Raw genomic sequence first — 27,823 nt, 5'->3', positions numbered from 1 at the left:
CCACCACATTCACTGAACAACTGCCTATCCTTCTCCCCAAGTTCCATATCCTCCTCACCCAAATGCCCAAGAATGCAGGGGGAAGGGAAGCTCCGGGCATCCAGCCACTCCACCCAGAGGATGGCCCAAGCAACAGAAGGCTGTCATTCAAACAGTTTTCATTTGTAGTGTGGCTCGAATAAACTATGTGCCCTTGTCCTTCCCTCCTCCGCCACCCCATCTGGGTTACCTTAACAGTTATCTTGCTTTTTCTTTTTTTAATTAAGAAAGAAAGAATGCATGGTTTCAAAACAATTGTGACTTTATTTCCTTTGCCAGCGGTGATTGAAGGGGGGAGTGTGGTTGGCTTACAGGGAATTAAAAATCAACAAAGAATCCAGGTTTGGATCAAGGAGAAACACACAGAACTGTCACACTGTAGCCTGGCCAGTCATGAAACTGCTTTTCAAAGCCTCTCTGATGCACAGTGCGCCTCCCTGTGCTTTTCTAATAGCCCTGGTGTCTGGCTGTTCAAAATTGGCACCCAGGCGATTTGCCTCAACCTCCCACCCTGCCATAAACATCTCCCCTTACTCTCACAGATATTACGGAGCACACAGCAAGCAGTAATAACAATGGGAATATTGTTTGCGCTGATGTCTAACCTTGTCAGTAAACAGCACCAGCGAGCTTTTAAATGTCCAAAGGCACATTGTATCACCATTCTGTACTTGCTCAGCCTATAACTGAGCTGCTCCTTACTACTGTCCAGGCTGCCAGTGTATGGATTCATGAGCCATGAGAACAAGGGATAGGGCTGGGTCTCCAGGGATTACTGTTGGGGATGTTGAAATGCCAATAGTTATTTTCTGGTCTGGGAAGTAAGTCCCTTCTTGCAGCTGCTCAAACAGCCTGGAGTTCCTAAAGATGCAAGTGTCATGCACCTTTCCCGGCCATCCCACGCTGATGTCGGTGAAACGTCCCTTGTGATCCACCAGTGCTTGCAGCACCATTGAGAATTAGCCCTTGTGGTTTATGTATTGATAGGCTAAGTGGTCCGGTGCCAAGGTAAGGATACGCATTCCGCCTATCACCCCACCACAATTAAGGAAACCCATTGCAGCGAAGCCATCCACTATGACCTGCACATTTCCCAGAGTCATTATCCTTGATAGCAGAATATCAGTGATCGTACTGGCTACTTGAATCACAGCAGTCCCCACAGTAGATCTGCCCATTCCAAATTGATGCCAGACTGACCAGTAGCAGTCAAGCATTGCAAGCTTCCACAGGGCTATCGCCACTTGCTTCTCAACTATCAGGGCAGCTCTCATCTTAGTATTCCTGCGCTTCAGGGCGGGGAAAAGCAACTCTCACAGTTCCAGGAAAGTGGCTTTATGCATGCAGAAGTTTTGCAGCCACTGGGAATCATCCCATACCTGCAAGACTACGTAGTCCCACCAGTCTGTGCTTGTTTGTCAGGCCCAGAATTGGCGTTCCACTGTATCAACCATGATGTCCCAATTGCCACATCCCTTGCTTTCAGGAATGTGTCTGTCCATGTCCTCCTCACAATCGTCCTCGTGCTGCCGTCTCTTAGCCAGGTTCTGCATATACTGCAGTATAATGCACAAAGTGTTTACAATGCTCGAAACAGCATGGTGGGCTCCATGCTTGCCGTGCTATGGTGTCTGCATGGGTAACCCAGGAAAAAAGGCACAAAATGATTGTCTGCAGTTGCTTTCACAGAGGGAGGGAGTGAGGGAGGCAGGGGAGACTGACATGTACCCAAATGCTTTCGCCCCATCAGGCATTGGGAGCTTAACCTAGAATTCCAATGGGCAGCAGAGACTGCGAGAACTGTGGGATAGCTTCCCACAGTGCACCGCTCTGTGAGTTGATGCTAGCCATGGTAGTGGGGACACACTCCACCGACTTAATGCGCTTAGTGGGGACATACACAATCGACAGTATGAAATCAATTTCTAAAAATCGACTTCTATAAAATCAACCTAATTTCGTAGTGTAGACACCCCCTTAGGAACTAAAATTCATCCAAAGACTGTAGAAAAATATTCTGAACAGCATACTTTTATAGAAAGCATCTATGTAAGCTTTTCCAGCATGAACTAATAGTATTTGAGAGTCAAAGTCTCGCTGCAATTGATCTGTACAACTTAAATTATGCTACATCAAGGCCCTCTTCAGATTGTTGTGGTGAAGGGGCTTACATATTCCAATGATCCTCAGAGCTATGTTTCTGGGAACTTCGTGCTCCTGGTAGGGTCTCCCAACGTGCATAGGTGTGAGGGGAGGTCCCAACAAAGCACAGTCCAATCTCCCAAGTCCTCAACAGCGGATCAGGCAGCAGAGGTTCTTTGGATCTCAACGGTCGTGAAAGCAGATGAAGGCTGCAGCAAGGTGGAGATCTCTAGTTGTCTCGGACTTTCCCTGCCACAGGGCCCCAGACCTCCAGCTTGTCATGATCATGTGCACCAGGCGCACCAGGTTGCCCACATTAAAAGAAATCACGTGCAAACTTCTACCATGGGAGATAACTGATAACTCAGAAACAACCAGTCTGCTGCTGTCATCAGTGCATATGCCCCATCACTTGACACTGTCGAGAATACCAAGGAACAATTCCATACGGATCTTGACAGAGTCCTGACCAACACTCCCAAGGATCATTCTCCTCGGAGATTTTAACACTAGAGTCAGGCATGAGTCAGATCTCTGGAATGGCACTATTGGAAAAGGAGCAGTGGGAAAGGCCAACTCCAACAGCATCCTCCTCCTGAGCAAATATGTAGAATATGGCCTGGTCATCACGAACACCCTCTTTAGACAAAGTGACACGTATAAGACAACCTGGAGACACTCCCGCTCCAGGCATTAGAACCTTCTTGACTATGCTGTTCGGCTCAAGATTGGAAGGATGTCTGCATCACAAGGGCCATGCTGGAACCGATGACTGTTAGACAGACCATTGCCTTGTTAGAGCTACTATGAAAATCCCGATCTCAAGGCATCGCAAGCAGGCAAAAATCAGTACAAAAGAAATTCAATGTCAAGTCCCTCCAAAATAATGCATCTGATGAAATGAGCTGTAGCTCACGAAAGCTTATGCTCAAATAAATGTTAGTCTCCAAGGTGCCACAAGTACTCCTTTTCTTTTTTGCGAATACAGACTAACACGGCTGCTACTCTGAAACCTCCAAAATATAGTGACTCGGGAGAAAAACTTTAGTAGTGTCTCCAAGGAGAGGTTTGCCGCTATGCCTAGAGCTGACGATAATGAAAATTTCTGGAAGGGATTAAAAACTGCTATTCTCTCAGCATATGCGGAGTCCATACGTCACCCACCATCACCAAGATTAGTTTGATGAAAATGATGCTGAAATTCAGGGCCTGCTCGACCAGAAAAGAAAAGCTGATTGCAGATGACAAAATGACGTATTACATGAGCAGGCCGACGGGGAAGAGTCATACAAGCAACTCAAGGCTAAAGCCCAAAGGAAAATTCATGACATCAAAAAATAAGTGGTGTCGAGAAAAGGCTAAGGAGATTGACCTTTTTGCTGATAAAAAAAAAGACATAAGGAACGTTTTTCAGACAATAAGAGCCATTTATCATCCATGGCCCCACACCACTCCGAGCCCAAGATGAGTCAACGTATCTTAAGGACAGCAAAGCCAGGTGGAAGGCGCATTCGCAGGAGTCAATTCTCTTTATCTATACCTCAAGGATAGAGAATTTCTTGCCGACCCCCCCGGGAGCATTACGCAAATCAAGAAACACAAGGCAGCAGGGCCAGATGGCATATCACCTGAAGTCTACAAGTTTGGAGGTGAAGAACTGTTAAGAAAGCTCCACAAACTTTTTCTTCATATTTGCTATAATGAGAAGCTTCCAGAAGACAGAGAAATGCCAATATAGTTACAGTCTTTAAGAAAGGAGATAACTTCCACACTCCAACCTAGCAAGGCAATGCCTTGATATCTACAGCAGAGAAAATTCTTGCTCATATCCTCTTAAAACTGACTACTTCCTCTTGCTGAGGAAATATTGCCAGAATCTCAGTGTGGTTTTAGACCATCCCGCAGGACAACCAACAGGATCTTCGTTACCTGCCAAATCCAGAAAAAGTCTTGGGAGCAAAATAAAGACCTGTACATGGCCTTCACCGATTTTACAAAGGCCTTCGACTCCATGAACCGCGAAGCCCTGTGGAAGGTGCTGGCCAGATTTGGCTGACCTCCCAAATGTATTAATGTCCTAAGGCTTCTCCATGACGGTGGAGTGCGTAGTAATTGGAGAAGCAGGCACCTTGACCAGGTTATAGCACTCCCTGATCCATGATGAAATTCACTGAGAAGAGACAGGAAGACCTTTCATCCTGTCTGACACGAATAAGTGGACCGACTCTTTGAACGGCTTTGTTCCCTCAATGTAGAAGGCTAGTGCTCTGCAGACATCCAATGGAGTGAAACCCTTTGCTCCCTGCCACTCCAGGGAGACTTGGAATGGAATACTGGGAGGAAGATGTCCTGGTTGATGTGAAACTGGGAGACAACCTTCGGGACAAAAGCCAGGTGGGATCTGAGCCGAAACTTGTCCTTACAGAACACAGTGTAAGAGGGCTCTGATGTCAGGGCCTTGAGCTCAGATACCCTTCTGGCCGAGGTTATCGCTACCAGAAACATTACTTTGTATGAGAGATAGAGCAGGAAGCATGCCGCCAAAGGTTCAGAGGGTGGACCCGTGAGTCTGGAAAGGACCATATTGAGGTCCAATCCGAGACCAGGTGCCAGACCTGCGGGTATAGTCTGTCGCGACCTTTAAGGAAGCAACTGAGCATAAAGTTAGCAAAAACTGAGTGGCTCTGCTCCTGGGTGAAAGGCAGAGATGGCAGCCAAATGAACCCTTACTGACTACATGGACAGCCCCTGCTGCTTGAGATGGAGGAGACAGTCCAATATAAGTGGCACAAAGGTGAGTGTCCGGGACAAACAGCGCTGCGCCAACCAGACTGAAAATCTCTTCCACTTGGCAAGGTATGTAGCCTTGGTGGAAGGCTTCCTACTGCCAAGGAGGTCTTGTCTAACCAGTTCTGAGCAAGAAAACTCCATCAGGTTCAGCCACGGAGCTTCCAGGCAGTGAGGTGCAGCGACTTGAGGTTCGGGTATTGGAGACTAAGTCTGGGAAGAGCGGCAAAGTGACTGGAACTATTTCCAGGAGTGATATGTGCTGGAGCTATCATCATCACCGAAGCTCATTCCCTCCGAATCTTGAGTACATTGTAAACCAGTGGAATGGGCGGAAACGCATAAAAGAGATGGTCTCCCAATGGGAGGAAGAATGCATCCATGATGAAACCCAGACTGATTCAGGAAGGAGCAAAACTATTGACACTTCCTGTTGCGTTGCGTGGCGAACAGGTCTATCTGGGAAGGCCCCACTGATGGAAGATTGAGTTCGCCACGTCCGGGCGAAGGGACCACTTGTGGCCGTGGAATGACCTGCTGAGACAGTCAGCCAACTCGTTTTGTACTCCGGGGAGGTATGATGCTTGCAGATATATCAAGTGTTCTACACAGAAGTCCCACAACATGAGCGCTTCCTGGCACAGGGGAGAGGAATATGCACCCCCATTTGTTGATACAGAACACATCTCCTTATCAAGTGGGCTTTGAAAGTCTGGCATGCCAGGTGTACCACTCTCAGCTCCCAAATGTGCTCCCCCACAGCCCATTGCTGACATATCTGTCACTAGAGAGAGGGACGGCTTAGTGCTGGTGAAGGGGACCCCTGCACAAACTATTTATGGGTCGAGCCACCACTGGAGGGAGTCAAGTACTGCGTGAGGCAGGACTGGCCAATACACTAACACTAGCCACGACTGAAGAGGTCGAAGTCTGAGTCTGGCATGCTGTACTACGTAGGTTGAAGCCGCCATGTGTCCCATGAGTTTCAGGCAATTCCTTGCTGTGGCAGTGAACTGCCTGAGACCACATATGTCGCTGCTGAAGGACCAAAACCTTGCTTCCAGGAGGTATGCCCTGGCTTTTATCGAGTCCAATACTACCCCTATAAAGTCTATCCTCTGAACCAGGGACAGCGTGGATTTCCCCTCGTTCAGAAGAGGCCCAGTTCGTCGAATGTTGCTCTTATGAAGTCAACTCGTGCCTCCACTTGAGACCTGGAGCGGCCCTTGATGAGCCAGTCATCGAGGTACAAGAACACCTGTACCTGCCATCTGCGCAGGAACGCAGCCATGACTGCCATGCACTTGGTAAACACACGTTGCACTGCTGACTGGCCAAAAGGGAGGACTATGAACTGGTAGTGGGTGTTCACCACAAACCTGAGGTATTTTCTGTGGGACAGAGTTATTGCTATGTGAAAGTACGCATCCTTCAAGTCAAGGACAGCATGCTAATTTCCTGGATCCGATGAAGGGATGGAGGCCCAAGAGACCATGCAGAACTTGAGCTTCTTCACGAATTTGTTGAGTTCTCACAGGTCTACTATGGGCCTGCGCCTGCCCTTGACTTTTGGTATTGGGAAATACCGAGAATAGAAACCCTTGCCCTTCTGCTCCTGAGGAACCTATTCCACTGCCCCTAGCGAAAGGAGTGAGTGCACCTCCTGTATTAGGAGTTGCTCATGAGAGGGGTCCCTGAAGAAGGATGGGGCAGAGGGAAGCGGGGGGGGGGGGGGGGGGGTGAAGGACACAGAATTAGATGGAGTATCCCCTCTCTACCATGCAGAGCACCCAGCGGTCCAAAGTGATACAGGACCGTGCATGGTAGAAAGGGGACAGTCGGGAGGAAAAGGAAAGGTGGGGGTAGATCCAGTTTTTGTTCTGGTGCATCATCCTCGACTGCACCTTCAAAAGGCTGGTTTGGGGCCGGAAGATGGTTTAGGATAGCCAGAGTCCTGGCCTGAGGACGGGTGTGGCCTTTTTCTGACATTCCTATTCCTCCTCCAGGAGCTGTCCTGTCGGTAGAACCGCAAAGGAGATTGAGGCCTAAAATGCTTCTGCTGCTTGGTGGGAGTGTGTAGGCCCAAGGATTTGAGGGCGGCTCTAGAGTCTTTTAGGCTGTGTAGCCTTTTATCTGTCTTCTCTGACAACAGAATCACACCATCAAAGGGGAAGTACTGTGTGGTCTGCAGGACCTGGAGTCAGGAGCCCCTTCTCATGGCCAGCCCTGTAGCCATGACTCTCATGGCTGCATCAGCACTGTCCAGCACAGCCTGGAGGGAAGCTTGGGAAATTAGCTTGTCCTCCTCAACCAAGACCAAAAACTTGGCACAGGAGTTTAGGGGCGAGCAGCTCCACAAATTTTGCCATTGCCATAGAGGTATTAAAGGATTACCGTCTGACAATGGCCTATTGGCTGGAAATACGGAGCTGCAATCCACCCGTGGAATAGACCTTCCTCCCGAAAAGGTAAAGTTTTTTAGCCTCCCTGTTTTGGGGGGGGGGGGCCTCGAAAACCTTGCTGCTCATGTTGATTAGCAACTTCCACAACAAGGGACTCAAGCTGTGTGTGGGAATAAAGACATTCATAACCCTTAAAGGGCACAAAATATCACCATTCATTGCGCTTGGCAGTGGGTGGCAATGATGTTGGCATCTGCCACAGGGTTTTGGTGGTGTCTGCAATAGTTTTTATGAGCGGTACAGCAAATAAGAGAAGGTCCAGAGGGCGCAAGGATATCCACCATGAGATCGTAGTCCTCTACTACCTCCTCTGCCTTGATGGCCAATCTCTGGGCAATACAGCACAGCAACTGCTGCAACACCAGATTGTCTGAGTGCTGGGACTATGGCAGTGCCACCCAGCGCCTCACCCAGCGATGACTAGGAGGAAGCCCTAAAGAACAGAAGCTGCTCCCAGCCATCGGCACCCAAAGTATCCTGTGATTCTCGGGGATCCCATACAGGAGCAGACACAGATGGTGTGATGCTTAGTGCTGAGGCTGTCGACACCAAACTCGGTGCCAGGATCAGCATCGGTGGCGGCACTACTGGTGGTGCCGTCAGAGTCGAGGTCACTGTTGATGCCGCAGGAGCTCCTGTTGAAGCCCGTGCCAGCAATAGCAGCGTTGCTGGCGCCAGCACCAAAGCCGATGTCAGCACCAAAGCCACAGCTGGTGACAAAGCCAGTGCTGGCAATAGTGCCGCAGTCAATGGCATCCATGCCAGTGGTTCAGTGGCTGGTCGCTCAGCCAGTGGGATAAAGGTGGCCAAAGCCACCAAAGTTGTTGCTGAGCGGGACCTTTGATTCCTTCCCTGGCTCTGGTGAAAGGCCCAGGGAGTCCAGAAGGGCCACTCAGAAGGGTTCTGCCACAACGCTGGCCACAGCATGGCACAAACCAGTTTCTCCTGCCGCAACCTGGACCTCCTACTCTTATTGGAGTGGCAGGAGTCTGACTCCAACTCAGAAGTCTCCCAAAAGGAAGACCACAGAAGAGCTGTGCTTTGGGGCACCAAGTGTCAGGAACTTGGGGACTGACTGGGTTCTCTCTCCGGAGGTGTCGGTGCTGGAGGGTGCCAGGACATCATCACCGGCTTCCCTCTTGATTGCACCTATGGCTGTAGTAGTGCGGACAGGGCCGAAGACACCCCGTCCTAGGGGGCAAGAATGATGCCATGAGATACAGCAAGTCTTGAGCTGCCTCGAAAGCCTCTGGTGTTGCGGGGAGCAGCAGCTGCTGGCCAGTAGGCTCCAGCGATCGCGGTGGGCCCAGACTCAACTGCCTCACCTGGGCAGGAGTCGACATGGCCCTGACCAGGGACTGGGTGCTGTGGCCCAACTGGGGGGGTCTCAGCCATCAGCTCCTTAGATTTAGCCAGGGGAGAACACTCCCTCTCCAGCAACTGGTGCCTGGCCACAACTGGCCATGGAAGGAGCCATGCCGATGCCAAGCATCTCAGGAGGAGACCTTTTTCGGCACCAGTTCCCAGGATAACGGTGCTGGGACACTCTGTGCCGACAAGGACATGCTGGGTGCGGGATTCCCTTACCCAGGGTCCGAGTGGGGGCAAAGAGCTGCCTCCATTAGGAGAATCTGAAGCTGCTGTTCCCTTTCTTTAATAGTTCTGGGATGGAACTTGCGGCAGATCCTACACCGTTCCTTTTGGTAACCTTCCCCTAGGCACCTTAAACAAGAAGCGTGGGGGTCACTCTTTGGCATGCGCTTAGCGCCCACCTCACAGGTTTTGAGCCCCAGGGACTGCAGCATACTCTGGTTCCAGGGAGTCAGAAAAGGGGAGGGGGGAGAACCTCCCACTAACTACTATACAATACTAACTAAAGAAGAACTATATACAAAAACGGAGATAAAGGCACTTGCTAAGCAACTGGATATGAGTCAGCAGTGTGCCCTTGTTGCCAAGAAGGCCAATGGCATTTTGGGATGTATAAGTAGGGGCATAGCGAGCAGATCGAGGGACGTGATCGTTCCCCTCTATTCGACACTGGTGAGGCCTCATCTGGAGTACTGTGTCCAGTTTTGGGCCCCACACTACAGGAAGGATGTGGATAAATTGGAAAGAGTACAACGAAGGGCAACGAAAATGATTAGGGGTCTAGAGCACATGACTTATGAGGAGAGGCTGAGGGAGCTGGGATTGTTTAGTCTGCAGAAGAGAAGAATGAGGGGGGATTTGATAGCTGCTTTCAACTACCTGAAAGGGGGTTTCAAAGAGGATGGCTCTAGACTGTTCTCAATGGTAGCAGATGACAGAACGAGGAGTAATGGTCTCAAGTTGCAATGGGGGAGGTTTAGATTGGATATTAGGAAAAACTTTTTCACTAAGAGGGTGGTGAAACACTGGAATGCGTTACCTAGGGAGGTGGTAGAATCTCCTTCCTTAGAGGTTTTTAAGGTCAGGCTTGACAAAGCCCTGGCTGGGATGATTTAACTGGGACTTGGTCCTGCTTTGAGCAGGGGGTTGGACTAGATGACCTTCTGGGGTCCCTTCCAACCCTGATATTCTATGATTCTAAGGGCTATGGGATGTTCAAGCTAACCGTCACTGGAGGCAAAAAGAAACTGAGGGGGTGGTGAGTCGGCAGGGCTCTAAATTGAGCGGGGGCATCCAGGCCAACACGACAGGCTGCTATGTGAAAAATCTTCCGGCTACCATGCACTTGCACACACACACACACACACACACACACACACACACACACACACACCCCCTCAGATTTGAATGGACATGAACAAGCTCTTGAAGAAGAAATGTCCATACCTATTGCAGGCGGATCTGTGGTTCCAGGATCAGATTCCTGAGTCACCTCAGGACCCATATGTAAATCTGTGGTAGAGATCGTCCTCGAATCAAGAGATCACGGATGACAACTACATCAAGGCCTTCTCTAGACCAGCGATGGGCTCTGAATTTCCAAAAACTGAACATCCATCTCAATATCAATAATTGGGACCACAACTGTAGATGGGCTTTTGACTTTTTACCACCATGTTGGCCAGACGCGTTCCAAGCAGAATTAGCTAACAGTATATGACAGGATGCCATCCCAGATCACCCCCGTGTCACACAGCAAGGCCCCTTTAGGTACACTGACCTCACCTCCCTCTAGTGGGGTTCAGCAACAAAAACTCACTTCCAGAGTCTTTAAACAATGTTTTCCTTCTACTGGGGTCTAATTTATTAGACTTCCCCAGAAGAGCCCTCCTTTAAGTTCAGGAGTCTTAACAGCCCTTCTTGGGGCTGGTGAATTTCAGTCCTGGTGTTGCTGCCCACACACTCTCCAATCATATTCCAGGGTCTTCCCAACCCTCCTTCTTGGGGCCAATGGGACTTCCTGTCAAACTTCTGGAAACTTCCCTGGAAAAATCATGGAGCAGGTCCTCAAAGAATCAATCCTGAAGCACTTAGAGGAGAGGAAAGTGATCAGGAACAGTCAGCATGGATTCACCAAGGGAAGGTCATGCCTGACTAATCTAATCGCCTTTTATGATGAGATTACTGGTTCTGTGGATGAAGGGAAAGCAGTGGATGTATTGTTTCTTGACTTTAGCAAAGCTTTTGACACGGTCTCCCACAGCATTCTTGTCAGCAAGTTAAGGAAGTATGGGCTGGATGAATGCACTATAAGGTGGGTAGAAAGCTAGCTAGATTGTCGGGCTCAACGGGTAGTGATCAATGGCTCCATGTCTAGTTGGCAGCCGGTGTCAAGTGGAGTGCCCCAGGGGTCGGTCCTGGGGCCCGTTTTGTTCAATAACTTCATAAATGATCTGGAGGATGGTGTGGATTGCACTCTCAGCAAATTTGCGGATGATACTAAACTGGGAGGAGTGGTAGATACGCTGGAGGGGAGGGATAGGATACAGAAGGACCTAGACAAATTGGAAGATTGGGCCAAAAGAAATCTAATGAGGTTCAATAAGGATAAGTGCAGGGTCCTGCACTTAGGATGGAAGAATCCAATGCACCGCTACACACTAGGGACCGAATGGCTCGGCAGCAGTTCTGCGGAAAAGGACCTAGGGGTGACAGTGGACGAGAAGCTGGATATGAGTCAGCAGTGTGCTCTTGTTGCCAAGAAGGCCAATGGCATTTTGGGATGTATAAGTAGGGGCATAGCGAGCAGATCGAGGGACGTGATCGTTCCCCTCTATTCGACACTGGTGAGGCCTCATCTGGAGTACTGTGTCCAGTTTTGGGCCCCACACTACAAGAAGGATGTGGATAAATTGGAAAGAGTACAGCGAAGGGCAACAAAAATGATTAGGGGTCTAGAGCACATGACTTATGAGGAGAGGCTGAGGGAGCTGGGATTGTTTAGTCTGCAGAAGAGAAGAATGAGGGGGGATTTGATAGCTGCTTTCAACTACCTGAAAGGGGGTTTCAAAGAGGATGGCTCTAGACTGTTCTCAATGGTAGCAGATGACAGAACGAGGAGTAATGGTCTCAAGTTGCAATGGGGGAGGTTTAGATTGGATATTAGGAAAAACTTTTTCACTAAGAGGGTGGTGAAACACTGGAATGCGTTACCTAGGGAGGTGGTAGAATCTCCTTCCTTAGAGGTTTTTAAGGTCAGGCTTGACAAAGCCCTGGCTAGGATGATTTAACTGGGACTTGGTCCTGCTTTGAGCAGGGGGTTGGACTAGATGACCTTCTGGGGTCCCTTCCAACCCTGATATTCTATGATTCTATGATTCTCCCTATCTGGCCAAGGAGGCCCAGAGCATGCCTTGTTGGTCTGTGCTCATTACCTCAGGCCAGCTGTGGCTTCCAACCAGCTTTTCCTCCAGCTGGCCCCTTTTCCAGCAGGCAGCAATCTTCCTTCGCTGGTGTCTCTCTATTCCAGGGTCATGTGCCCTCTTACCCCTGTCCGTCCCCCTCCCAGGCCAGGAGTGGGGCGGCAGCTCCGGGGGAGAGTAGTGGACATGGACAGGGCTGGGGGCATCAGCCGTGGCCAGGAGCAGAGCTGGGTGGCGTTCTCTCTCCATCCCTCCCCTGAACATTCCTCCGTGCCCCCCGGGGGGGGGGGTCATGACCCACAGTTTGGGGACCTCTGCTCTATTCTGAGGGAAGAGGCAAAATATATACAGCTTCCTTCCCAGAGCTGGTTCTGGCTGGCAGGGAGTGAGAGGAGCCTTGTCCTCTTTACAAGGCTGCTGGTTCTAGGCCCTTAGAGGAAAAGAAGCACAGGTCTTCCAAAAACAGACTACACCCTCAAGGCAGCTTCCTCTCTCCCCATATCTGCCTTTGTCATTTTCCTAGACTCTTGGGTAACAAACCTTAAAGAGGCTACGCCATGTGAGAGGGATGGGGTAATGCCTCAGCCCTACAACCCTTAAGGGGACAGTTCACCTTGTCACACAGTGGTTACAAGGGCATCAAGAGTCTACACCCATACTCTCTGCCACTGCTAATGCTACCTCAAATTTCATACTGTTGCACTACTACTGAAGAAAAATGCTGGTTTAGACACTGCCACAGAAATACATACCTACAGAACATGCCTTCTCTTTACAACATATTAAGGGAAAGAATACATGGCTAAGGCAAAATTTTAAAAAATTAAAACAAACCCCCCCCCCCCACAGTCCTCTCACTCAGAGGGAATCCTAATTTTATGTTTTATATCTTACATTTATTTGACAGCATTCTGCTATCCGAAAAAGCTAGGACCAAAACTGTGGTGAAAGTCAAAAAACTGTTAGGGTTAGACAACTTCAAATAGTCCCTGGTTCTCAGATTATACCACTTGTGTTTTGGGTCCTTGGTAACCTTGACTTCCTTCTGACCAGCCTTTTAACACTATATTTGTGCACTACCATCCTAAGAAATGGCAGCTGCTACTCTTATGTCACATGTTTTGACATTCAATGTAATAATGCGTTTCCTAGACATTTAGTGCAAACCAAGCTCTCTCTGTTTAGCAGTCAAGTAATCTAAGCATTCATTTTTGGAACATTTGAGGAACACGAGTGAGTGAAAATGGTATATTCACCTTCTTTTGAAGAAATAAAAGTTTTCACCCACTTTTTAAACCTATGTGATAAGTCTCCTGTTAGACATACACAAGAAACCAAGATCAGGTGAATTCTTCCTCCCCCATCCCACCAGCCCTCTCATCCGGTCTGAAATTAGGGTTGCTGTGCCAGGGCAGACAGTGCTATTGTAGGTGGCCAGTGCCCTCTGCAGTTTAGTATAATGCATCCATTGAATCAGGAAGCTACCTCTGCCGTGCAAGAAGTGCACAACCTGCTTGGCTGCAGATTTAGAGAATACAGTCCAATTCAGAGGCAAGTTAGTTCTAGTTTTTGGGTTGTATCTGATTCTATTTCAGGATCTTCTTCCGATTCTTTAGAATCTCAGAATAAACTGTTCCCAACATACAAGTTTACCCAAATCAGATTTCAATTTGCAACCACTGTTCAACATCAAATTCCTTTCCTGTAAATAAGGACCAAGTTAGTCATCCCAAGTTTCCATAGCTGCACACCAGCTATAGCATTTACAATAACTAATTTCTTGTTCAACACCACACACACACACACACACACACACACACACACACACACACAGAAACTATACCAAGTAAACTTGCACCTCTTTCTACCACAGAAAGGACACATTTTTGTATAGCATATTTCATACTAACAGCATTCCCAACTGCTGTATACAGTTATGAATAATAAAATAAATGCACATTAAACAACAGTTGGAGAAAAATTATGAAGTATATGCAGGGGAGAAAATGTTAACAGATTTAAAATGGGAGGGAGTGTAAAAGAGCCTCTCTGTATATTTATCTCATTTAGTTTGCGGGAAAGGTTTATACAATCTAACCACTGTTAATACACAAAGGGGAAAGAGGTAGTGCTAGTTATGCAGAGAGAAAAGCAGAGGTAGAAATAACTGCAACACAGGCTGGTGCAAGTGCATGATGGGTTTATAAACAAAAGGCAATTCAGAATAGAATCCTGAAGACTGTGGTATTCAATGGGCATTTCTGGATGTATTCTGTAAACACTAGTTTGGACAGTATGGTCTTGGGGAGGATAGAGAGAAAAGGAAGTATAATTACGAAGGCATAGATTAAAATTTGAGGAGGTTTAGGCAAAAGTAGCACCTAACGGGCAAAGTTGTGGAAATGACAACAGCCATTTATTAACATAAGAGATGTGGTAGAAGTTCAGAGTCAAGAAAATGCCATAGTTAAAGAGGTTCAACTTCGAAAAAAAGGTGAAATAACTTGTTCCATTCAAGTTCTCGTACTGCTCCCATCCATATGATAGTTAAGCAGATTCCAGAAGTACACTTAACCGTGTGATTGCTATCTGTCATGTGTACGCTCTCTCCTTCCTCCTACAATTCCCAGGGGAAATATTGGGGGGGCTTTTTCATTTTTATTTCATTTCATTTCATGATGTACCATGCACTGTTAGTGAACGTAATGTAAAAAAGTGCACCCTGGTAATATATCTAGGGGGAAAACAATGCAATGCATTGATCCAAGAGGAAGGAAAAGCCTGGAAAAAGAGTAGTGTTGAAAAAGTCGTACAGGATCATGTCGAGATATGTTTGCAATTCAATATGGCTGCAAATTAGCCCAATGTAATATTGAGCTAAACAGAAAACGGTATAACATCACAAAAGCATGGAGACAAGTACAGTAATTCTCTATGAACTTCAACATACAAACCCATTGAAGTCAATGGCAAAGCTCTCACTGACTTTATGACGCAGGATCAGGGTTTACATGACTAGTGCAACCACATCAGATGAATTAAATCCTGGGCAACCCATTATCAGAAAGACAGACAAGTTGAAAGCAAAATTATTAGATGGAAGGAATAACAGAACTATTACAAATAAATAAAAAATTAAATTATGCCTCGAGTATGCTTAAGGACACAACAGTCCAGTACGACACACTACGGTATCAAAAAACACAAATTAAACTGAAAATAAATCTCCCCCTATTAACTTTTCAGTTCAGTATTTGAACTGTTACTTTTAACTATATTGGGTATAAGATTTTCAGAGAAAAAACTGATTTTCAAGTCAGCTACATTGCTTTAAATATGGTGTTTGTGTAACTGTCCTAAAGGAAAGTTTTAGACCATCAAATTAATAGTTTTGCCCAAACCATTGTGAAAGTCCACAGTGTAATGCAGGGGTGACCAACTTGTGGCTCCGGAGCCACATGCATCTGTTCAGAAGTTAATATGTGGCTCTGTATCGGCACAGACTCCGGGGCTGGAGCTACAGGTGCCAACTTTCCAATGTGCCAGGGGGTGCTCAGTGCTCAACCCCTGGCTCCGCCACAAGCCCTGCCCCCATTCCATCCCTTCCTGTCCCCTCCCCTCCCGAGCTTCCTACATGAAACAGCTGATCGGCAAGTATGGGGAGGGAGAGGGAGGTGCTGATCAGCAGGGCTGCCGGTGGGCTGGAAGCACTGGGAGCGGGGGGGGGGGGGGGGGGGGCGGTGGGTGTGGAGCTAACGGGGCCTGCTGGTATATTACTGTTGCTCTTTGGCAATGTACATTGGTAAATTCTGGCTCCCTCTCAGGCTCAGGTTGGCCGCACCTGGTGTAATGGCAGATAGAACAAGCGAACGTTGAGAAACTTATTCCACTTTTAGGGTTTTTTTACCACCACATTTTGAACCTGTATTTTGCAGTATCACTTAAGCTGACATTCATTTGTCCATTAAGAGCAAAGGATGGTAAATAGTAAAGAGGTATGTTGCCAATTTTGCACATACAGAAGTGGCCTTTAAATCTCCATCATGTGAAAGCGGCACATCTACTGAGATTAGATTACTGAAAGGCATGCATGCCCTTGTAAACCCTCCTGTTACACTGCTATCTCAGTGTATCCAATTTATGCAGAGACTCTTCCAAGAATAAACTACTAATAACCACAAACATCCTACATCCAGAAAGCATATCATTCATAACCTTCATTCTTTGGAAAGACAATACTACACTAGGGGCACCATTTTTTCATATCATTTGTAAAATATAGTTAGTACCAAAAAACAGATATTTTAAACCTAGGTCAGACATAAGGTAACTAACTAACTGTTCAGTTAAACTATAATACTAATTTTAAGCATCTCTCTTGCTAAATATAGATATATAGGGTATAGGCTTTCAATAATTATATAAAATCTGCCAGGCCAGTTTTAGGCATAAAGCTAAAGAGGCAGCTGTTATAGCTTCACATTTAAAAAAAAAAAAAGTCACGAGGCATAAGCCTGCATTCTAGTCAGTTTCTCTTCCCATTTACACGGATAAAGAGTAAACTAACTAGGATCTACAACCTATCCTGAAGGACGAGCCATCGCTCTCTCAGATCTTGGGAGACAGACCAGTCCTTGCTTACAGACAGCCCCCCAATCTGAAGCAAATACTCACCAGCAACCACACACCACACAACAGAGCCACTAACCCAGGAACCTATCCTTGCAACAAAGCCCGTTGCCAACTCTGTCCACATATCTATTCAGGGGATACCATCATAGGGCCTAATCACATCAGCCACACTATCAGAGGCTCCTTCACCTGCGCATCTACCAATGTGATATATGCCATCATGTGCCAGCAATGCCCCTCTGCCATGTACATTGGCCAAACTGGACAGTCTCTACGTAAAAGAATGAATGGACACAAATCAGACGTCAAGAATTATAACATTCAAAAACCAGTTGGAGAACACTTCAATCTCTCTGGTCACTCGATCACAGACCTAAGAGTGGCTATACTTCAACAAAAAAGCTTCAAAAACAGACTCCAACGAGAGACTGCTGAATTGGAATTAATTTGCAAACTGGATACAATTAACTTAGGCTTGAATAGAGACTGGGAATGGATGAGTCATTACACAAAGTAAAACTATTTCCCCATGGTATTTCTCCCTCCCACCCCACCCCCCACTGTTCCTCTGATATTCTTGTTAACTGCTGGAATTAGCCTACCTGCTTGTCACCATGAAAGGTTTTCCTCCTTCCCCCCCCTGCTGTTGGTGATGGCTTATCTTAAGTGATCACTCTCCTTACAGTGTGTATGATAAACCCATTGTTTCATGTTCTCTGTGTGTGTGTATATAAATCTCTACTCTGTTTTTTCCACCAAATGCATCCGATGAAGTGAGCTGTAGCTCACGAAAGCTTATGCTCTAATAAATTTGTTAGTCTCTAAGGTGCCACAAGTACTCCTTTTCTTTTTGAGAATACAGACTAACACGGCTGCTACTCTGAAACCTGTAACTAGGATTGTGAACCTAGTTAGTTTCCCTTCTCTGGCAATTCCATGTAAACAGCGTAGAATAAACTGATTAGTGTTACCAACTGTCCCTTTGCAGTCTCCAGTGGTTTCCATGTGTGAAATATTACTTGCGCTGATCCTACAGACACATAAAAAGAAAGGAAGAAAGCAGTGGGGGTAGAAAACAAAAGCAAAAAGTTAAAACTCATTCTGGACAAATTCAATAGCCTGAAATTTCAGGGGTTTTTTGTTTTTGTTAAGGAATAGGAATTAAATGCTTTGGGGATTTTTTTCTTCCTTTGTATTTTATTAGCCTTTTTACTCTTCAATTTTTTTTTTCTTTTTTAAAATAAGCAATGACTATGCTGTCCCAAAAAAAGGTGGGAAGGGAGAAGCAGCAGGGTGGTCTAGTGCTTTTCTGACATGCTTCTTACTGGCTCTTTCTAAAAGGGGAGCAGCATGTTTTTTATCTGTGGATACTATGACCTAGGACAGACCCTAGGATGAATTCCTGTAATCGTGGGGAGATTCTGCTGGTGAGCCTTAGAAAACTGAAAGAATGCTTACCTGCTTTCTGAGGCTGCTGAGCACCCATATGAGTGTTGTAGGAGGGACTTTAATGAATACAGATCTAAGGGGTACCAAAGACAGATGGCATTTGGTACATTCAGCAAGACTTAATCTCTCCTTCCCCAAAGTATGTTCCAATGATACGACTATGAGAAACTGAGTCCTACTATCTCTCTGTTCTCGACAATATGGACTTCCCAGTGCTGTTTGCTCTCAATGGTGGAATCCAGGCTGTGAGGAGTAGGATTGAGACCCCTTCTTGCCTTTAAGATACAGAGCTCTTTTATCCAGCAGACTGTGGATGAGAAAAGGCAAGGTACAAGTCCCATTCTGTTGCCCACTATGACAGATATCCACAAACTGTGCATACCTTAAATTCGGAGCATTTATTTGCCTGCTCAACAATACTCCCACTTAGAGGAGAAATGGAAAGTCTCAGAATGCACACAAGAAAGATGTCTACATAGACCAAATGCACCAAACATACTTCCTTCCCCAAGGCGAAAAGCTTAGAAGAAAGGGGGTTTAACCCTTACAAACTCACTACTTGCTAACTAATGCTAGGAAAATTATCTTCTAGAAAGAAAGCCAGGGCCATCTGGTATTTCTGCTGTAGGCAGGATATCTAGGCAGCATGGGAAAGAGGCAGCACTAAGATTATTGATTTTAGGTCACAGCATGCAATGACCCCAGAAGCACTGTAGCGAGGAGACAACCCAGTACTGCAGGCTACTAGAAACATTCTGCAGCAGAATGGAGTGGCTTGTAGCAGCATAACAGGATCTTGGTCCATGACTGGGCCTCCTAGGCACTGTATCACAACACAAGTAAATAAAGATGAAAAAGTTTAGGATACCCACCCACTTTGAATACTGAGATGGTCTGTCCTCTCCTGGTTTTCCTACCTCTCTAATCACTTGTTCAGCATGCCCTTTGGAGGGCCCTCCTTATCCCCACTTCAACTTTCTGTGGGGGTTCCACAGGGCTCTGTCCTTGGGCCCATTCTCTTCTTACCTTGTATCTGGGTAATCTTATCTACAAACACAAATTCAACTACCATGTGTGTCAAATCGGGAATTTTCTGTAATATTTTTATGACCCTAGTGTGCCTCTGTTTCCCTCTGCACTTTGCATTGTTAAAAGGTTTTAATCTTCTCCCAGAACAGCACAGAAGGCATGAGGTATGCATGCGAGTTAGCTATCTGCGAGGAACAAACAACATCATTAAAGAACTGGTTGAAACTAACCTCATCATCAACATAGGATCCAACAAATTAAAAAAGGCCCAATGACTGAACAACAAACACCTAACAGCAGGAAACCCCAGCATGCATGACATTTGAACTGAGCTGGAGAATACAAAAACGTCTGGTGACTGGAATAAGATGGGCACTTTTGGAGGGACTAGGAAGCTCTGATCTGTGGAGACAAAGAGGGACAAAGAAGGGAGCCAGGAATGGAGTCCGTCACGGTTTGGCTGATGGCACTGAAGGAACTTTGGCTTAACTTCCACCTCTCTCCGTTAACTTATGCACCTTTAGATTCTGTATGCCAGGTGATTAATAGTTACCTTGTTTTGAAAAAAAGCTGCCTTGTGTCACTGCAAATACTCATTGAGAGCCCTGAGCCCTTAGAAGGAACAGTACAAGCCTCCCATAGGACTCTGGCTTGGCTGGATTCACTGCAGGGAGCCATGGAGAGAGACAAATCATTGGTGCTGAAGAATCCAATCTTAAGAGTCTTGGAGGCCATGGCACTGTCCCTGTGGAACTGAGCTGGTCTTTGGGGACCAGTGCACTATCCAAGTCACGCCCAGGAGACTTGTTACAGGCTGGGGCATAGATCAGAGATGTGATAACATCTCTATGCTGATGACTCTCAGATCGAACTTTCTACACCAAACCCGTCTCCTGTCAAAACTAAAATCTTGGCTCGTCTCTTCTACCATCTCCTTGTGGATGTTTAACCATCAGCTCAAGGTAAACATGGCTTAATAGAGCTCCTAATCTTCCCCCCTCCCTCCCCATATCCTCCTCACTTTCGCCTCCTTTCTCAACTGCTGTGAACAAGGCCATCATCCTGCCTGTCACTCAAGCCAGTAACCTGGGCATCATCTTTGACTCATAACTCTCTTGGTTCTCACATTCAGGCCATGGCTAAATCTTGCCAATTATTTCTATATAACGTGTCCAAGATATGGCCTTTCCTTATCCATCCATACAGCTAAAACTCTCAAACCTCTCAATTACTGCAACATCCTTCTCTCTGGTCTTGACAAATGCAATTTGCCCAGCTCATATCTATTCAGAATTTTGCTGAATAGATCATTTTCCTAACCTGTCACTTTGACCATTTATCCCTCTTTTTAATTCCCTCCACTGGCTCCCTCCTCCTCTTTTGCATCAACCATAAACTGCTTGTATTCACTTTCAAGGCCCTTTATGGCCTACCCACCCCACCTATCATTTCTCATTCACTATCAAGCTGTTGATACTCGCCTCCAATTGGCCCATGATGCCAGCAGTTTAATATTAATATTAATATGGGAGACCCTAATTTAACCATAAATTCCTTTATTTAGTCCAAAGAATAAATGGTATTTTACACAGTTACTCTAAACATGCCTGACAGCCTAAAAATAGCAGTCACTATATCCAATACAGTAACAAAATATTTATAAGCATGTGCTCAGTATACTCACAAATACGCCACACCTAGGGAAAATAGTCCCCTGCTGGGATGCTATAGCATGATCAGGTAAGGTCTGAAAAAAAAAAAAAAAAAAAAAAAAAAAAAAAAAAAAAAAAAAAAAAAAACCCTCAAGTTCAGAACTCTTTTTATACCCTTCAACAAATGAGGTCATTGCTAATTGACTTCAGCTAAAAACCAATGACACAATTCTCCCTTAGGATTTACAACCTTTCTTCCCAAGGCCTTTCCTCCCTACTTCTTCCTCCTCTTCTTGCTGACCAACAGTTTTTCCTTTGTACCTGGTTTCACATAGGCCCTAATTTTTGAAATAACACTTGTATGCGAGGTGAAAAGGAACATGTTGGCTCATTTGAAGATAGATTCTCCGTCTTATTTAAGACCAGTCACTGCTATCAATCAGAGCAGCCTTCTTTTTAGAAACTTCCTCTTATTTTATTATTCTTCGAATCAGACATCCAATATATAACTCATTATTTTCAAGGCCCTTTCTTCCATTTGCTAGTTAGGGCCTTTCTTCACAACAAATACATAATTCCTTAGTCAAACTTAAACGAACCCTAGTTCTTTAAATTTCACACTTATCGTACAACAGGACCGATTGCCTACTTGTTAGATTTTTCAAACCAACACGTTTATGCTTTCTTTCAAGCTGCCTCATGCTTGGGTGCTCCCTGTACATATCCACAAAGCTACCTCATTATCCACCTTCAAATCCCTCCTCAAAATTCTACTTTGCCATGATGCCTACCAAAAAAAAGAACAGGAACAGGAACATGAAGACGAAGACGAAACTTTACAACTATTAGACTTCTGGTTTGCAGAGACCAAAGTCTATTTTGCTAACCAATGCTAATTCATTGTTCACTTGTACTCCCCAATGTGTCTACATACATCTCTTGTCTTATACTTAGACTATAAGCTTCTTAGGGCAGTGACTGTCTTGTTCTTCTGTCTGTACAGTGCCTACCAAAATGGCATCCTCATACGTAACTAGGGCTCCTAGGTACTATGGTAATAATAATCATGACGTTTACTCTTTGAATCTCCTCTCTACACTACAAAATTAGGTTGATATTATAGAAGTCGATTTTTAGAAATTGATTTTATACAGTCAATTGCGTATGTCCACACTAAGCACATTAAGTCGGTGGAGTGCACCCTCACTACCGTGGCTAGCATCGACTCAGAGCGGTGCACTGTGGGAAGCTATCCCACAGTTCCCGCAGTCTCTGCTGCCCATTGGAATTCTAGGTTAAGCTCCCAATGCTTGTTGGGGTAAAAACATTGTCGCGAGTGGTTTTGGGTACATGACGTCAGTCGCCCCTCCCTCCATGAAAGCAATGGCAGACAACCGTTTCGTGCCTTTTTTCTGTGCAGACGCCATACTGCTTTCAGCAGACGGTGCAGTAGGACTGCTACACCACCGTTGTCATCCACCGCTTCTGCTGCAACTCTGCTCTGCTGCTATTGTCTCAATAGTGAATTTCTTCATGTTGTCTGTCAAGGGCTCCCAGATACGCATGTTCTTCCTTGGGGAAATGTGCGTGGTGCTAACAGTCATCATCCACCACAACTCTGCTCACCTGCTCTCATGAATCCACCTCGCAGGTCCTCTCATCGTTCTCTATAAATACGTATTCTCATGGCATCTGTCGTCAACCACCGCTTCCGCTGCAGCTCTGCTCTCCTACAGACGCCATACCATGGCAAGCATGGAGCCCGCTTAGATCACTGCAGCAGTTATGAGCATTTTAAATACCTCATGCCATTATCCTGCAGTATGTGCAGAACCAGAATCTTCAAAAGCAGGTGAGGAGCGCAGTGATGAGGACATGACACAGACTTCTCTCAAAGTACGGGGCCCGGCAATTTGGACATCCTGGTGGCAATGGGGCAGGCTCATGCCATGGAAAGCTGATTCTGGGCCCGGAAACGAGCACAGAGTGGTGGGACCGCATAGTGTTGTAGGTCTGAGATGATTCCCAGTGGCTGCGAAACTCTCATGCGCAAGGGCACTTTCATGGAACTTTGTGACTTGCTTTCCCCTCCCCTGAAGCACAAGAATACCAAGATGAGAGCAGCCCTCACAGTTCACAAGTGAGTGGTGATAGCCCTCTGGAAGCTTGCAACTCCAGACAGCTATCAGTTAGTTGGGAATCAATTTGGAGTGGGCAAATCTACTGTGGGGGCTGCTATGATCCAAGTAGCCAGTGTGATCACTGCACTGCTGCTATCAATGGTAGTGACTCTGGGAAATGTGCAGGTTATAGAGGATGGGTTTGCAGCAATGGGATTCCCTAACTGTGGTGGGGCGATAGACGGAATGCATATCCCTATCTTGGGACCAGACCACCTTGGCAGCCAGTACGTAAACCGCAAGGGGTACTTTTCAAAAGGTGCTGCAAGCACTGGTGGATCACAAGGGATGTTTCACCAACGTCAACGTGGGATGGCCGGGAAAGGTACATGACGCTCGCATCCTCAGGAACTCTGGTCTGTTTCAACAGCTGCAGGAAGGGATTTACTTCCCAGACCAGAAAATAACCACTGGGGATGTTGAAATGCCTATAGTTATCCTTGGGGACCCAGCCTAGCCCTTAATGCCCTGGCTCATGAAGCCATACACAGGCATCCTGGACAGTAGTCAGGAGTTGTTCTACTATAGGCTGAGCAAATGCAAAATGGTGGTAGAATATACATTTGGACATTTAAAAGCGCGTTGGCGCAGTTTACTGACTTGCTTAGACCTCAGTGAAGCCAATATTCCCATTGTTATTGCTGCTTGCTGTGTGCTCAACAATATCTGAGAGTCAGTGGAGAGACGTTTATGGCAGGGCGGGAGGTTGGGGCAAATCGCCTGGCCGCTGATTATGTGCAGCCAGACACCAGGGCGATTAAAAGAGCACAGCAGGGTGCGCTGCGCATTAGAGAAGCTTTGAAAATCAGTTTCATGACTGACGAGGCTATGGCGCAACAGTTCTGTTTGTTTCTCATTGATGAAAACCCGCCACCTTGGTTCACTCTACTTCCCTGTAAGCCGACCGCACTCCCTGCTTAGATCACTGCTTCCAGAGGCAATAAAGTCATTGTTGTTTCAAAATCATGCATTCTTTATTAATTCATCACATAAATAGGGGGATAACTGCCAAGGTAGCCCAGGAGGGGTCGGGGAGGAGGGAAGCACCGGGTAGGGTGGTGGACAAGGGGAGGAGGGAAGGACAAGGCCACACTTCACTTCAAAAACTTACTGAATGCCAGCCTTCTGTTGTTTGGGCAGTCCTCTGGAGTGGAGTGGTTGGGTGCCCCGAGGCGCCCCCCCCCATGCATTCTTGGGCATCTGAGTGAGAAGGCTTTGGAACTTGGGGAGGAGGGCGGGCAGTTAGACAGGGGCTGCAGCTGCAGTTTGTGCTCCTGCTGCCTTTCCTGCAGCTCCACCAGACACTAGAGCACCTCAGTTTGATCCCCCAGTAGCCTCAGCATTGCATCCTGCCTCTTCTCATCACGCTGCCGCCACCTCTCCTCTTGCTCGTCCCTCCTGTCCTCACGTTCATTTTCTGCTTTCCTGGACTCTGCCATTGTTTGCCTCCATGCATTCTGCTGAGCTCTTTCAGCGTGGGAGGACTGCATGAGCTCAGAGAACATTTCATTGTTAGAGCGTTTTCTTCGCCTTCTTATCTGCACTAGCCTCTGGGACGGAGATGATAGGGGGAGCGTTGAAACATTTGCAGCTGCGGGAGGAAAAAAAGGGGAGAGTAATATCTAAAGAGACATTTTAGAGAACCATGGGTAGACTCTTTCACAGTGAGCCAAACTGTTAACATTACATAACACGTGCTTTTGGCACAAGGTCGCATTTTGCCTCTTATATTGAGGGCCTGCTGGTTTGGTGTGAGAGATCACACACGCAGGGCCAGACAACAGAATGCGGCTTGCAGGCAGCCATGGTAAGCCACAGTCTTTTGGCTTCTTCAACCTTCAGAACATGTGGGAATGGTTTCAAACAGCAGCGCACTCCTTTCCCATACCAAGCACCTGTTGGGTTGGCCATTTAGAAGGAGGGGCTGGGGTTTTTGGGTTAACGTGCAGCACAAACCCAACTAACCCCCCCGCTGCCCAATTCTCTGGGATGATCACTTCATTCCTCCTCCCACCGCGTGACTAGTAACAGGGAAGATCCAGCCAAATGCGAACAGCTCACCCCTCCCCCACCGTGTGGCTAAAAGCGGGGATGATTTCTTTTCAGACACAGGCAAACAGCCCAGCAGGAATGGCCACCTCTGAATGTTCCCTTAATAATGTCCCTGGAGGATTTACACTCCATCCCCAGACACGTTAACAGACTTTTCCAGTAGCTGTACTAGCCGTGAATGCATCCCAAGTCTTCAGGGCAAAATCAATCACTAAACATGCTTCCTTTTAAACCATGTATTATATTTACAAAAAGGTACACTCACCAGAGGTGTCTTCTCCAACTTCATGGTCCAGGAGCCCGCCTTGGGAGGGTATTGGCTCCAGGATGATAAACGGTTCCTGGCTGTCAGGGAGAAAGGTTTCTCCGCTTGCCTGTTGTGCGCTATCCTCTTCCTCCTCATCCCCAAAATCCTCATCCCTGTTGCGCAAGACTTTCCCCTTACAGGTGTCCACAGACGGGTGGGATAGTGGTAGGGGCAGCCCCTAGAATTGCATGCAGCTCATCATAGAAGCAGCATGTCTAGGGCTGTGACCCAGAGCGGCCATTTGCCTCTTTGGTAGGCTTGCCTGAGCTCCTTAATTTTCATGCTGCACTGCTGCGGGTCCCTGATATAGCCTCTGTCCATCATGCCCTTGGACATTTTTTCAAATATTTTGGCATTTCGTCTTTTGGAACAGAGTTCTGATAGCACAGATTCATCTCCCCCTACAGCGATCAGATCCGGTACCTCCCGTTCGGTCCATGCTGGAGCTCTTTGGCAATTCTGGGACTGCGTGGTCACCTCTGCTGATGAGCTTGCCACACTGGCCAAACAGGAAATGAAAATCAAAAGTTCCTGTTGCTTTTCCTGTGTACCTGGCTAGTGCATCTGAGTTGAAAGTGCTGTCCAGAGCGGTCACAATGGAGCACTCTGGGATAGCTCCCGGAGGCCAATACCATCGAATTGCGTCCACACGACCCCAAATTCGACCCAATGATGTCGATTTCAGCGCTAATCCCCTCGTCAGGGAGGAGTACAAAAATTAATTTTAAGAGCCATTTAAGTCAACAAAAATGGCTTCATCGTGTGGACGGGTGCAGGGTTAAATCAATCAATCAAGATTTTTGCTATTTGCTTCCTACAGAGAATACGGTTCTTGTGTCCTGTACTCTATTTTCTAATAAGTTTTCAGTGTAATTCAAGATGTTGGCTTTGACTTAAAAGATAAATTTTTTAGATGAATTCTAAAACAAAAATGGCTTTTTGACTACATGGAAATTTTTGCTCGGAAAAAATTCAACCTAAACTCGCAGAGTAGACCAGGGCTTAAATGTTTAGACTATAACCCGAATTTTTTTTTTTTTGATTCTTCAATGTACTAGTCTTCTTAAAACTAGACACTTAATGAAGTAGTCACTAAACCAAGATTAAATTCTACCTAAACATTGTACACTTTTCTATCTCAAAAATATTTCAGAGATACAGTGTTTGTACACGTTATATTTACACAGTGATTAAAAATAACTAATCCAGAGTAGCATGCATCTTGGCAGACTTTAGCCATTTCCTAAACAAGCTCAGCTGTCCACAGCCAACATGTATTAATACATACCCTGGCCCAATAGACAATAATGACGCACAGAATATTAAATCTGAAGTGAACTTTTCCAGTCTGTCATCTGTACAATCTCTTCTCACCGTGTAACTGGTCTAATGTTATGCAGTCTCATACTCAGGACCAATTTCAAGTGGGCTTATTGCACAAACCACATTGCAGAGTAACAACCTGCCAGCAATAATACATCTTGCCAGCAACACACGAAAAAGTATTATTCCAACAGACTTACAATCTAATGAAATATAATAAATCAATATCTCATTCTGGTTGACAATGATCATCACCTGCTTTTGAAACCATTAACCTTGAGTTATTCTTTACATAACTGTGGACCCTGGCAGAGAAACTCAGTTGCTTAAGCGACCTCCACCCCACCCTACCCCACCTCACCCCATTTTAAATTTGAACCAATGCTCATCTGTGCCCTATATGATTCCATAAAGCCAAAAGGGACTTTGTTTGGGCTGCAGTGCTTTCAGTATTTGCATGACACAGATTTACATCTACATTTTAATCAGGCACAGGTGGTGTGTTTGACCTCCTTTCTCTACAGCACAGATTCAGGGCCTGTATAAGAGACGGGCAACTAAGGCTCAAACCAAGCAAAAGGTAATATTAGTATGGTTGAGGAGGAGAAAACCAGACAGAATATCAGACCATCTCCTCCTAGAGAGGGACTTTGCTTACCTTTAGTCAGTTCAGGTTCACAGCTTTCTGGGCTCACTGGATCCTGAGCTACCTGCAGATATTCAGGCAGCAGCAGTTACCATCTGCACTTGCAAGGAGTTTATAACTTCTCTTTTTGGATGTAATGACTTCACTACAATAGTTCATGCCTTTATCACCTCTAGACTGGACTAATGTCACTCTCTACATTTGGGATCTGACACAGACCAATCTGACAATTCAGCTGGTGCAAAATGCAGCTATTTGCTTCGTACAGAGAATACTGTTCTTGTGTCCTGTTCTCTCTTTTTTCTAATAAGTTATTCAGTATAATTCAAG

General features: G+C 46.3%; 1 protein-coding gene and 1 long non-coding RNA gene across 9 annotated transcripts in view; both read right to left on the bottom strand.

The window, feature by feature from the left end:
- The window catches only part of SLC4A7 (solute carrier family 4 member 7), a 175,996-nt gene that overhangs the window by 98,647 nt on the left and 49,526 nt on the right, over window positions 1-27,823 (bottom strand). The gene's annotated exons all lie outside the window — the stretch shown is intronic.
- On the bottom strand, window positions 16,713-22,607 carry LOC122458947. Its single transcript, XR_006279314.1, has 2 exons — window positions 17,750-22,607; window positions 16,713-16,796 (listed from the first exon to the last, which is right to left on the bottom strand). It is a non-coding gene; the product is annotated as an uncharacterized LOC122458947 (long non-coding RNA).

Source organism: Dermochelys coriacea, chromosome 2 (assembly GCF_009764565.3).
Source record: "Dermochelys coriacea isolate rDerCor1 chromosome 2, rDerCor1.pri.v4, whole genome shotgun sequence".
NCBI lineage: Eukaryota > Metazoa > Chordata > Testudines > Dermochelyidae > Dermochelys > Dermochelys coriacea.
Note: the sequence above shows the minus strand (reverse complement) of the source record. Positions and strands in the feature narration are given on the sequence as shown.